At 34.4% G+C, this 13075-nt stretch overlaps 1 pseudogene; it reads left to right on the top strand.

Moving 5' to 3' along the window:
- The first annotated feature begins 1878 nt into the window (after nt 1–1878).
- LOC139074339 (olfactory receptor 5L1-like) lies at nt 1879–5215 on the top strand (annotated as a pseudogene).
- Nucleotides 5216–13075: the final 7860 nt, after the last annotated feature.

The raw sequence follows: 13075 nt of genomic DNA, 5'->3' as shown, positions 1-13075 counted from the left end.
GCCTTACAATACAATATTTTACTACAGTGGTATTATTATATGTGTTTTAAATACAATTCATCAAAAACAGAGCTTCATATTGATATTATTCAATTTAGGGATAATGACCATGAAATCAATTTCAATAAAATTTGTATATTTAAATCAGTTTTTAAAAACTCCTGCCATGTCTTTAAGTCTAAGACAAATAGATAAACAAAGTAATTTTCCTGTATGTGGGTTGCTGAGATGATATAAAACATCACTGCCAATGATACTCTTTATAGATAGTCTTTCAGTTTTTCTGTCATGGGGCTCTCTCCTTCAGGAGGATGCATTTTGTGACAATACTTTCATGGTGCACTAAGAACAAAAAGAATAGATGTTAAAAATTCGTGTCATCAATCTACTAGATATCTGATTTCAAAACATCACTGTATTGGCTAAAATCCATGTCTAATGCCATCATTTTCCATGAAAAGAAATATGTACTATATCTCAGGGTCATGACAAGAAGTCATGCCATGGGTTTGAAGTGTCTTCATTAAAGAAAACTACAGGATTCATGAAAAACAGTATTTCAAATCACGTTTTGGAAGTTTGCTTTCATTTTTCTGATTGGGGCAATTCACATAGGAGATGGCAAATAGTAAGAAGAATCCTTAGTTTTGAAAAATGTGAGAAATGGGATTGTGAGAGTGCTAGGTGAAACACAGACCTGGAAACACTCTTCAAACTCAGAAAATGATCAGATGGATCAATTTTAGGAAAATATGTATAGGTCGTTGAGAATTTCAAAAGTGATTACCTGTAACTAATTACATCCATGGAGTTCTTGAAATGTTGGGTATATCCAAGAGCACAAACACCAGACAGTAGTTTGAACACTGTTGGTTCAAGGAAGACATTATATGGTCAGAAAAGGAGCAGACCTGGGAGAATCCTTGAGGCAATCCCATTTAATGATGTCCGTCATTGAATAAGGAGTATCATATCTCAGCACCCTTCAGTAACTTTGCTTTTCCTCACAGGGTCATATGTGTGGCACAATATAAAATGCAGCATTTAGTCTCATTCTATCAGTGATTCTGTGTGTGACTTTGGGCAAGTTGGATCTGACTATGCCTCAGTCACCTCACTCATAAAGTTACACAACTATACCAGGCTCACTTATTTTTTTATAAAGATGAAATTTGTTAATAGTTGTATTCAGGATAGTACCAGAATATAGGAAGTGGTCAATAAATGTGAGAAATTATCATTATTTCAGTAAAAGAGTTCAGTATCCCCACCCCTTTCTGGTATTTGTCAGAACTCTGGTGTGGCTTCAGCCCTTATGCCCTCCAGGAAGGAGTTTTTGAGTATAAGACAGGCAAAGTTTATAAGACCTATCCATATATTTCACTAAGGCAATGGGATCCCTGACTCACAGAGCAATGCTTGGATGTATCATATAAGGCTCTGAAATTCATCATGAACTCTGGAAGTAATCACGTTAAATTATAATAATATGTACCAAGTTGTGATAGTATTTTCCCCTGTTTATATCTCATAGGAGTCATTAATTGTTTGAGTCTCAAGTTGTAGTTTTCTCATATTACGTTGATGTCCCACAGAGATCAATGATGATTTGGAGAAGCTTAAGAAACATGGGCCCCAGAGATACCCACACAAAAACATAAAGCCTAAAACATTTTCCATCATAGCATCTTCAGAAATAGGGGAAGCAATATCTATCCCACAGTTTGGTTAGTTGGACTACACTCTGGTTTTTGGGAATGGACATGAATGACTTTTTCTGGGATCTGGATGCTTGCTATTTTTTTCTTATGGGATAATTTGTTATAGCCTTGTGTAGAAGGAGAAATTGTAAATGAAGGGAGTGGCATGAGACACATTTTTAAAAATCTGTATTTAGCTTTCTCTTAACTAGAGAGTGTTTTAAGTGCCATGTTTTGAGCACTCATTTATGAAAATATTTTCCATTTCTATATTGAAAAATAAGCTTAATGGAAAATGAGAACAGTTTAATCTGCAGAATCAAGTATCTTGTAATAGTATTAGTGTAAGAGGGAAAAGAATGTCAAGAAATTGGAAAGAATGCTTGATTTCTCTCTCCTTCCCTCTTTTTCCTTTCTCACATTAACTCCTTCTATGGAATGTGGTAAAGAGTGCATGGAGATTTTCCTGACAGTCACTCTGATGCTGAGAGTGGTAGTAAGTTGTCCTCAGGACTGCTCATGTGGGAACACAGACATGGAACCACCTCAGAAGCAGAAAAGAGAGGAACTGTTTTGGCCTTGTGCAAAGCACTTTGAAATGTCTCTTCATAGTAGGTTTCTCAACCTTGGTCCTATTGATGTGTGGGCCAGATAATATTTTGGTGTTTGCATGTGCTATTGGTGTGTGTGGGGGCTGGGGCAAGGACTGTCACAGAGCATCATAGTGTTTAGCAGCCTCCTTAGTCTCTACCCACTAGATGTCAGCAGGGCCCCGCCTTATCTTGACAAGCAAAAATGTGTCTAGGCAATGACAAATTTCCCACGGGAATCAAAACAACTCCTGGTTAAGAACCACTGCTTCATAAGTAATCAACAACCTGATTTTTCATCTTTAGGCTTGAAAAAAGGAAGAAGTTTATACTCAGAAAAAGATAAATAACTTACTTTTATTGACTGTTGAAGAGAGAAACCATATCATCAGAATAATTATTTGTTTTCAAACTGGGATTTCTTAATATATACGTCCTTCAACTCTTTGAAATCATTTGAAGAATCAGGAAAATACTTGGCTGTAGTGAGTTTTCATACAGATTCTCTTTCCTCTGGGGATTACCAACTAGTGCCTCACAGTCAGGTACATGTCTACCAACGGTCAGGAAGGAGAGAACAAATGAGAGTGTTCTCATCATCTATTGTCATTTTCTATTTGTCAAAGGCCTTGAATGTATCCTTCCTTTATTAAAAAAAAAATCACACCCTCCTTCCCCATTTTCTACCATAAGTCTTAAATTTTGTGAGAACTCGGGCAAGTTTCTACATTGCTTTTTTAAAAAAATTGATTGGAACAAAATACTTCTGTGTCATGGATGTTGTGAGGATTAATATATATATCAATTTATATAAAGATATATAATATATTCTGCCTGGTATCCTGGCTTACTGTTTTTTAACTTGCCATTTTATCATAGCCATTTTTCAGCTCATTAAAAATTCAATATATCATTTTAATAGTTGCATACTTTTCCATAATGTATAAGTACCATAACATGAGTTATTTTCCTCTTGTTTGACACTTTATTTCTAAGTTTTATTTTCATAAACAATGCTGCAATGCAGCAGCAAGCATTTGTGTTAATAATTTTATATTCACATCTTCGAGTAGTTCTACAAATAGATTTAAAGCAGGGGATTCATTTGTCAAATAGGTCTTTATAAGGCTTCGGAGTCATAGTTACTGGAGGTTTGAACCAGGGTACCAATTCCAGGAACAATGGTTGACATTGACTTGTATAATTAACAAAATCACTATGCTAATTTTATAGAAAAATGCTAATATAGAGTATAAAAAAGCTGCTGTTTTCATCTAAAACATATTGAAAAATAATCAGCACTGGTGGCTTAACACTTAAATAAGCATATCTTAAATAAGCATATTTCTCATCATTTCAGTGGGAAAAAAAGAGAAAAGGGTACTATGTATTACAAAAATTATTTCCTGGGATCCCAATATTTCCAGTACTGATTAAAGGGAAATAGAGATTTTAGTTTCAAAAAATAATATGGCTAATTAGATAATTAATGACTCAGTTTCAAGCTCTTAATTGTATAGGACTAGTTTAAGGAATTGTATAGGCTTTTATGGATGTGAATGCTTTTGTGTGATCTGTGATTTAATCTTAGCTTATGCATTTGTATGCTACAGTGCCTGAACTTTTCCTAAACTTCACAAAAGCAACGTACTATTTCTTTGCTGAAAAAATTAACTATCCTGCTTATTCTAATGTCTTTTTTAGGAGACAGTCAAAATGGAATTTGGGATCATACAATGGAGAATAACTACTAATATTGTTCTCCCATCTCAATAAAGTGGGGACATGGCCAAGGAGAACTGCACCACTGTGGCAGAGTTCCTTCTCCTTGGATTAGCAGAGGTCCCTGAATTGAGAGTCTTCCTCTTCCTGCTGTTTCTTCTCATCTATGGAGTCACAGTTTTGTGCAACTTGGGCATGATTGCACTGATTCAGGTCAGCTCTCGACTTCACACCCCCATGTACTTTTTCCTCAGTCACTTCTCCTTTGTGGATTTCTGTTACTCCACAATCATTCTGCCAAAGATGCTAGCTAATATCTTAAATGAAGACAAAGCCATTTCCTTCCTGGCGTGTGCTGTGCAATTCTACTTGTTTTGCACATGTGTGGTAACTGAGGTCATCCTGCTGGCTGTGATGGCCTATGTCCCTTTTGTGGCCATCTCTAACCCACTACTGTACATCGTCACCATGTCCAGCTTTGTGTGGAGCTGGTGTCCTGCTGCTACCTCTGGGGGACTGTGTGTTCACTGATTCACTTGTGTTTAGCTCTTGAGATCCCATCCTATAGGTCAAATGCTGATCAACCACTTCTTTTGTGATCTGCCCCCTCTCTTATTTCTTGCTTGTTCTGATGTCACTATGGGTGAACTGTTGCTATACATTGTGGCCAATTTCAATGAAATCATCACCATCATGATCATTCTCACCTCTTATTTCTTTATTCTTATCACAATCCTGAGGATGCGCTCTGCAGAGGGAAGATGCAAAGCCTTTTCCACCTGTGCCTCCCACCTCACAGCCATCCTTCTCTTCCATGGAACAATCCTTTTCATTTATTGCCGACCCAGTTCTGGCAACAGTATGGATACTGACAAAGTAGCCACGGTGTTCTACACTGTAGTGATCCCTATGCTGAATCCTCTGATCTATAACTTGAGAAACAAGGATGTGCAAGAAGCTCTCAGAAAAGTGGTGGGCTCCAAAATATTTTCCTAGAGAATATTTTATTAACAGGATTCAGTGTCCCAAAGTGGAGACTGGTGAAAGGGTACAGCGATGGACTTCAGTGTTGAAGTGTTGAAGTGGAGGTAACAGTCAAGCAGCAGGTAGTTATGAGTGAGTCTTTTTGATTCACTTATCTGTGTGCCTCTTCCATGTACAAGGGTAGGATTCAGCATATCTTGGAATTTACAGATTACTTCTTTGCTGTTATTTATTCTAAATGAATTAATTGAGTATGGTTATTAATACTCAAAATAGCACATATCGTTTGCTGTAAGCTTCATAAGCTTAATGAAGAAATCACAAGAGTCACATTTTATTTAGTATTCATTATGGAAAATATGATTCAATTCCAAGTTGAATTCCTATTATTTTACAATGAAGAACACACCCTTGTCAGATTATGCACAGAATGTGTACATATCCTGTTTGCTATTTCTTGCTTTCTTTATTATTTTTTGTTGTTGTCATTGCAATGTCCAGTGTTTTTGGAATTTCAGAGACTATGACGAAAAATGATGACATTAGTAATAATTATTTCACAGAAATCTTAGAAAAATTATATTACTTGTCATGTGCAATGAGAGCTTAGAGTAATTCCTGGCATGTAACTAGCTCTCTGTCTCTGTCTCTCTGTCTCTCTCTGCATCACTCTGTCTTTCTCATATGTTTTACTATATGTAGTATATTTATATATACTTGCAATCATTTAATAACCATTGTTATGACTGGCAACATTTCTGGACTTAGGCCTATTGTTTCATTTTATCTTTCAATTTTTATCTTCATGCTTATTTTACAATATTGTGGATCAAATGACTACTGTGACAGATAAGTGCACTTCTAACCCCTGTTTATGTTTTTGGTTGTATCTTTACTGTTGATGAAATGATCTTTTTTCCTCTCCATGTGTCTAAACCACATTTCTTCTTTGAATCCTTATTCACACGCACCCTTCAGTATTTGTGAAGGGGGTGAGGAATGGTCGTAAATAACTGAAGTCCATTATATGAATTACTGAATCATAGAAATGTAGATCCAGCATTAAACTTTACTTCTATGTTTTGTCTTGGGTCAAATAAAATGATTTAGTCAAAGCACATAAAACAGCAAGAAAAAGTGTAAAAAGAAACACCTTCTCTATAATAATATGTTTATATTAGACAGGAAACATTATAATGATGATTTATTCAAAGGATAATTTATTTCTGTGTCAAACTAAAATTTAGGGACAGACTAAGAAAAAAAGAAGAATTCGAAAAATAGATGTATTTAATGTTCAATGATTTTTAAACTCTTCTCCATGAGGTTTCTGTTCACTTTGCTCCTTACAATTCCCATTGGGTGTTAATATTCTTCATAATAATTTACAAGACATTTTACATTTAAACACATTAACCTCAGAGGATAATATCTGCACAATTTGTTAATGTCTTTTAATTTTATGTATTTGGCATTCTTTTTGATATTTAGTTTACATTTTTTATGTAGTTATACTCAATTATTAGCAAATTAAAAAAGAATGTAGTGAAAATGAATCCTGCTCCATTCTATATTTTATCTCATCGTTGTATGATTTTTATCTTAAATTTTAATAAGTACTAAATTTATTCATTTTTATTTATTTTCAATATGTTTGCTGAATGAATGAAAGCTTACAAAGGAATTGTCCAACTCCCTTTCCCAAACTATATAGTAATGTCACAGCACCATTTATTGAGTTCCTTTCTTCTCTCTTGTATGTAATATATCTAATTTGTAATGAATGTAATATGTCTATTAAATATTAAAAATTAAATATTTTAATAAATTGTGTTCTTAGCATTGATACTTCTACCAGACCCTGGAAAATATCCTACAGTCCTTACTCCATCTTCTTTAGTAAAGAATAAGGATACATTATTTTATAATGCTTTTTAACATTCAAAATACAAAATTTGTCTATGAGACTGCTGGTATTATGCAAGACTAAAATATACTATCTCTGATCGATTAGCCACTGCCAATTCCTAATACATTCTCAATAGAACCACATTGTGCCCTTAGCTGTATACAAGAATCCTTGGTGACGGGAGGATGTCCATAAAAAGCAACAAAAATTAAACATCACATTTAATGGGAACAAGATACAGAGTTCCTCGCAAATGTTTTGCTATAACAGTTGATTTATTTAGTTGTCACACTCCAAGAAGTAAATTAACTCAATTATATGACTATTTACTCATACCAGATGAAAAATGGCTTTTGAAAAGAATACTCAATAAACAGAAAAATGTATTGTTCAGAAATTTTAAAAAATTGAATTTAACATTTCAACAAATAACCATTTTAAGATCTGAGAAAATAATTTAAAGGCTAAAATGAACCATATTTTGAAATTTAATTCTCCTCTACCAACTTGTTTAATTCTTTTTTGGTATATGGATTCTAAGCAGAACCATTTTTGAAAATAGAGGAATTAGAGCCTGTTCAGGATATTGTTGCTCTACAGCAGAACATGCTTTACACATTTAAAGCTAATAACGTCTATGTCAGGATTTATTTGTCTGTTTGTTTTGATTTTCTTAGGTCACCAAGGGATGATATTTAGCTGAGGCATATGCAAAACAACAAACAGACAAATAACAACAAAAACACTACAAGTTATTCTACTGCTGGTTTTACTTATGTCACTATCTGTCATTTTAGGCAAATCCACTAGACTCTGTCTCCAGTCTCTGTCCCCAGACTTTATTTTGAAGGATAAGACTTCGACAGGAATAAATCTCATTTTGTTTTCAAATTTGGCAGGATTATCCCAAGTGGATAGATGAGGACACATGCCTCCAGTTTCTCAGAAATGCTACCTGTGAAATGTTTCTCACCATGCACTCTTCATCTCTATGTCCATTACCATTTCATAATTCAAGTATTATAAGATTCACCATCACTAAATGTACACCCAGGAAATAATCTTTACTTGTTCAACTATGAGACAATGATTTCTTACCATTAATTGTAAGATACATCCAAACTCAGAGATGTTATAGTGGGTGAAAATATGTCTTAAGAAGCAGATGAAATGTAGTAGGGATTCAAATGCTAGAGGTCTTCTCTAGAATTCTGTCAGGGAAAACAAAACAAAATGAACAATTGAGTACATATGGCATCACACATTTTAAATTTAATTTTCATAACTAAAGCAAGGCTTTCCCGTGATGACCATTTGATCCTTACACTACAAGGCCAAGGTCAGTGTGGTATAGAAGAAGGATCGGAAGACTAGAAATACAGAAAATTGAGATCTAGGTTTGGCTGCAGCAATTAATACATAGACTTGAACAGTGAGCACATTCTTACTCCTGATGTGAAGAGCATCAGAGTTAATCCAAATATTTCAGGTAAAGAAAACAAAGCTAAGTGATCTGCTTCAATAATACTTATATATGTATGCATTTGTTCATGAGTAGACATAGAAATATGTGAGGAGGATACACAAATGAAAGAGAGATTGTTCATGACATCCAGGAACCCACACTGTAGCTGGAGAGAAACCCGTGTAAATATATAAACCTATAACTACATCCAATTGTAGTACAACGAATAATTAAAGGATTATTCACAGAAATTATGACTTTCAAAGAATAATGACTTTTGTCTAGAGAAGTTAAACAACAGTTTTTGGAAAGTTTTATGACTCAGCAGTGTTTTGTTGATGAATGAGATAAGTGGTAAGTTAAGGATATCTAGATGAATGAGACATTGTACAAACATGCAGATATGTAAAACAGCATACAGATAGATAGATAGATGATAGACAAAGATAGAGGTAGATAGATAGATATAATTACATATGCAGACAAATTTGTACAGAAAGTGGACAAGGATAAGTCTAGTAGAGAAAATCTGGAAGAAATTTTAGGAACTTGGATATGCACCTATAAGTGACTATGAGTCACTCAAATTTACAATCCAGGGAAAGTTTATTTGTCATTATAACTTTCAGTTACTTATTTTAATTTCGTTTATGCTTATTTAATGTATCTATTTTTAGAATAAGTGATATATTTCCATGGTCCACTTCTTTTCTCTCTACCATGTGAAAAATGCCTAATACATACTCCACAGATATTTTATGCATATTGAAACAAATATCTAAATGTAAGTTGACTTCCTTTGAAAAGAGTTGTTTTAGTGGCAGTGTGGCAGACAGATATAAGAGAGTGAATCTATAGGCTTAAAGACCAACTTGGAGACTATTGAACAGTACAAGTGTGAAATGATAAAACTAGGATCTAGAGAAATGCCAATGATAGAGAAGGCAGATAAAGAATTTTGCAGCAATGTGGTATTTTAAAGGACTGCAGATTTCTGGATAAAAACTTTATGACAAATTAGAAGAAAAGATGTTATCATACTGTGAACAGTACACAATACATTTGTTTATCCGGTATCCAGGATGTTTGCAATAACTTTAGAAACCCTAATCTGCTGGTTCTAGCCAGATGTAGCTATGTCTTGGGACAGTGAGAAACCAAATTCCCATTTCTAGTCCTATCAGCAATATATATGAGGTGATCCTCTGCTCCTAATACCATTAGCAGGATCATAACAATTATTCTTATTATAATTGAGGGACCTGAGCAGGTCCCACTCCTTCAGTGTACTTAGTGTAACTGGGAGCAGTTAAGCCTTATATAGACCAGGGACACGGTAGATACTTAAGAAATATTTCTCAAAAGACAAATACTCACTTGTATGTGCAAGATCTCACTTGTATGTGCAATCTAAAACAAACTTGTAGAAGCAGAAAGTAGAATGGTGGTTGTCAGCAGCTAAGGAGGGAGAAATGGAGACATATTGGTCAAGGGGTACAAAGTTTGTTATGCAAGCTGAAAAAATTCTAAGATCTAATGGATAGCACGGTGATTAACAATATTTTACTGTATACTTGAAACTTGCTAAGAGGATAGAATCCAGGTCTTCTCACCAAAAAAGGAAGAAAATAGTAATTTGAAGTAAAGGATATGTTAATTAGCTTGATTGTGGTGATTATTTCACAATGTATATGTATATCAGAACATCAGGTTGTACTCCTTAATACATATAATTTTTATTTGTCAATTATACCTCAAAAAGCTAGAAAAATTGAAGAAAATAAACAATGTACTAAAAAAGAGAAAAATATTTCTGTCAAGTAAATAAAAAAGATAACTTCTGCTATGATTTGTTATACAAAAATTTGGGGAGACTATGCGAATTATCATGCAACAGGAAGAGAAGACATTTAAACTTTCAATGAACTTTTATATAAAATGATTCTTAAGCTTAAGTTGTTTTTCTTCAGGTTTTCCAGGAAACCAAGAATACATCAGAAAATAATCATTAATTTTAATTGCTTAAGTCCTCTGGAGAATAAGGCAAGTAATTTTCTCTACAGTCCTGGTGGGACAAGGAGTGGAAGGAGATATAAGAGTCAGCAACTCCCATAGACTAGCTCTCCAGAGGCAGGAGAGGGCCTGCCTTTTCCACCAGCAGGTAGTTTGTAGCTCAGAGAAAATACGGACATTCTTTTTTCATGTGAGGGATGTAGAAGATGCCTTAGATTCAGTCAGTTCCTCGTAGGAAAAATCATTTCAGAAACTTTTCAGCCAACGTAAACATTAAGTATCTGGGAAGAGGAGACTCCTGTTTACAGAGCTTTGTCTGGGGAACCTGGCTTAGCTGAGCTCCTCCATAGCAGTGTCTGGAATACTTGTTTCCTGAAAGTGGGGAAGTACAAGGGCCAAGGTTTTCAGTTATATGTCCGTGAGCTTTTGTGATTTTTTTGGAAATGCTGTGCATGGGAGAATAAGAGGTATTTAAATAAAATAGAATTGAAAGAAATAAAATGAACCTTCTGGAGAACTATAATAAACAGGAATTACTCTAAATAAGATTTTAGACGGTGAAAAAAGAATACTGGCTCACAAGGGAAAAAAGAGAAAAAAAGGGAAGAAAGGATAAGGAAGAAGGTTTTAAATACCACACTTCACAGATTCAAAAATAAAGCAAATTGTTTAATCCATAAAATAACATCATTTGGCCGATAAGGAACCATGATATTTAATTTGCATATTAGTTTTAAGTTGAATTCAAACAGAAGAAATGTGAAAATTTACCAGAGTCAAGAAAATAAAGCAGTAGTTCTCAACTACAGGCAATTATGCTACAATTCCTCCTCTGGTTCCCGAGGGGACATTTGAGAATGTCTGGAAACATTTTTGATTGTCACAACGGAGGGACTGGGGATTAGGGTGATACTGTCATCTAGTGGATAGAAGCCAGAAATGCTACTATACATGGTGCAATGCAGAGGGTAGCTCCCCATCACAAAAAAATAGTCCAGGGAAAAATGTCAATAGTGCTTAGCTGAGAAACCTTGAAAAAGGGAATTAAGAAATAATTTTATAATATTGATCATTGACATGAAAACGTTGCCTTCTGATTGATTTTTAAATCCTTGGATATCTGAACAAACAGGGCCATTGAGAATTCTGTGTTATCTGGGGCCTCTCACCTTTAGTGATGGAATATCTGGAACCGTCTGGTTCTAGAGTTGCAGAAACAGAGATGACCTTACCAGAAATGATAGTCTGAGAAAAATCTTCATTATAAAGAATTATAGTTGAAGGGATTCCTTGCATGCTTGATTTACAGTATCAAAAAGAGGAAAGTTCCAGAAGAACTGGGATGTGTTCCTGACCATAACATTCTGAGTTGTTCTGGATATAGGATTGCCAGATCTAGCAAACAAACATACAGAATGCTAAATTTAGCTTGAACTTCAGAGAAACAATGAATGACTTTTTAGTATGAGTCTGTCCATACTTATAGCAAAAATTCATTATCTATATGAGATTAAAATTCTAACTGGCGGTTTTACCTCGTAACCAATTTGAGAATCCCACCATTCTCTCTGTATTAAGAATTCCTTTATCATAAATGTCTTTAGAGTGTGGAGACATCTTAACACTCATCTTGGCAGGTAATGGGAGACAGAACGAGTATTCTTAGAATCTTACAGAGAGAGGAAAGAAGGGTCTGGAAAAGGGAAAGAGTCTTTCTCAATGTTTAAGGGTACTTATCAGACTGGATCCCAACAAGCTACGTTTCTCTAATTCCCATTCTCTACATTTCATCTTGACGTTGATCTTCAGGACAGCTCTGTGGCCCTCAACACATTCATTGGACTGGTTTTCACAGTTTTATAGTATGAAGATTGTCTTTAAAATGGTCAAAAGAATTAGCAAAAAATTGTGAAAATGTGGTCTTTACAAAATAAAAATGTGAATATTCCACTGATGTACGTCAGAGCCTAGAATAGAGTGATGGGTACATGGCTGTGAATTTAAGAATCTGAGTTCTACCTGTAGGTCGATCATCTGAGATCCATCTGTCACTGAAGAAGTCATGACTTATTCAGGCTTCTGTGTGCTTACCTGTAGAAAAAGGCAGTTCAATAGAAATTCTTCGTTGAAAAACATAAGTAATTATTTACTTTGATATTTGACTTATGTAGTCAAAATAGGAATGGCCATTAAAGTGCTAAACTGATATTTAAAATATGGATATGATTAAGTATACAGACAATTCTTTCTTTATATCACAATATATGCACATCTTTTTATAAAAATTCATTCCAACTATAGAAGTTATTTTAGATGCTTTGCCTGTCATTAGTAATTGTAGGACATAAAAAACATTTTCTTTTCATTTTTCTAGGCCTTTCTTTGTGCAATGCACAAAATCAGTGAGATAAGAATGTCTTACATGAGGATTTGATTACATGTTACCACCTAATTTTCCTGAGTTCATATTATTCCATTTGTAAGTCTTTAAAGTCATATTTCAGAACATGAACAGAATTAAGTTTTATAAGTTTTGAGGAAGTAAAATTAACTAGTAATTCTTTTCTGAAACATTAGATATTCCTATCTTGGATACATAACACCTAACAGGATTATAACACAGATCCATTTTGTTTCACCTTATGCTATACACAGGGGAGAGTGAAGTATGCTTCATGTGTCAATTGCTTTC

The sequence above is a fragment of the Equus przewalskii genome, chromosome 11, assembly GCF_037783145.1.
Source record: "Equus przewalskii isolate Varuska chromosome 11, EquPr2, whole genome shotgun sequence".
In the NCBI taxonomy this organism is placed as follows: domain Eukaryota; kingdom Metazoa; phylum Chordata; class Mammalia; order Perissodactyla; family Equidae; genus Equus; species Equus przewalskii.
This window is presented reverse-complemented; position numbering and strand designations above follow the sequence as displayed.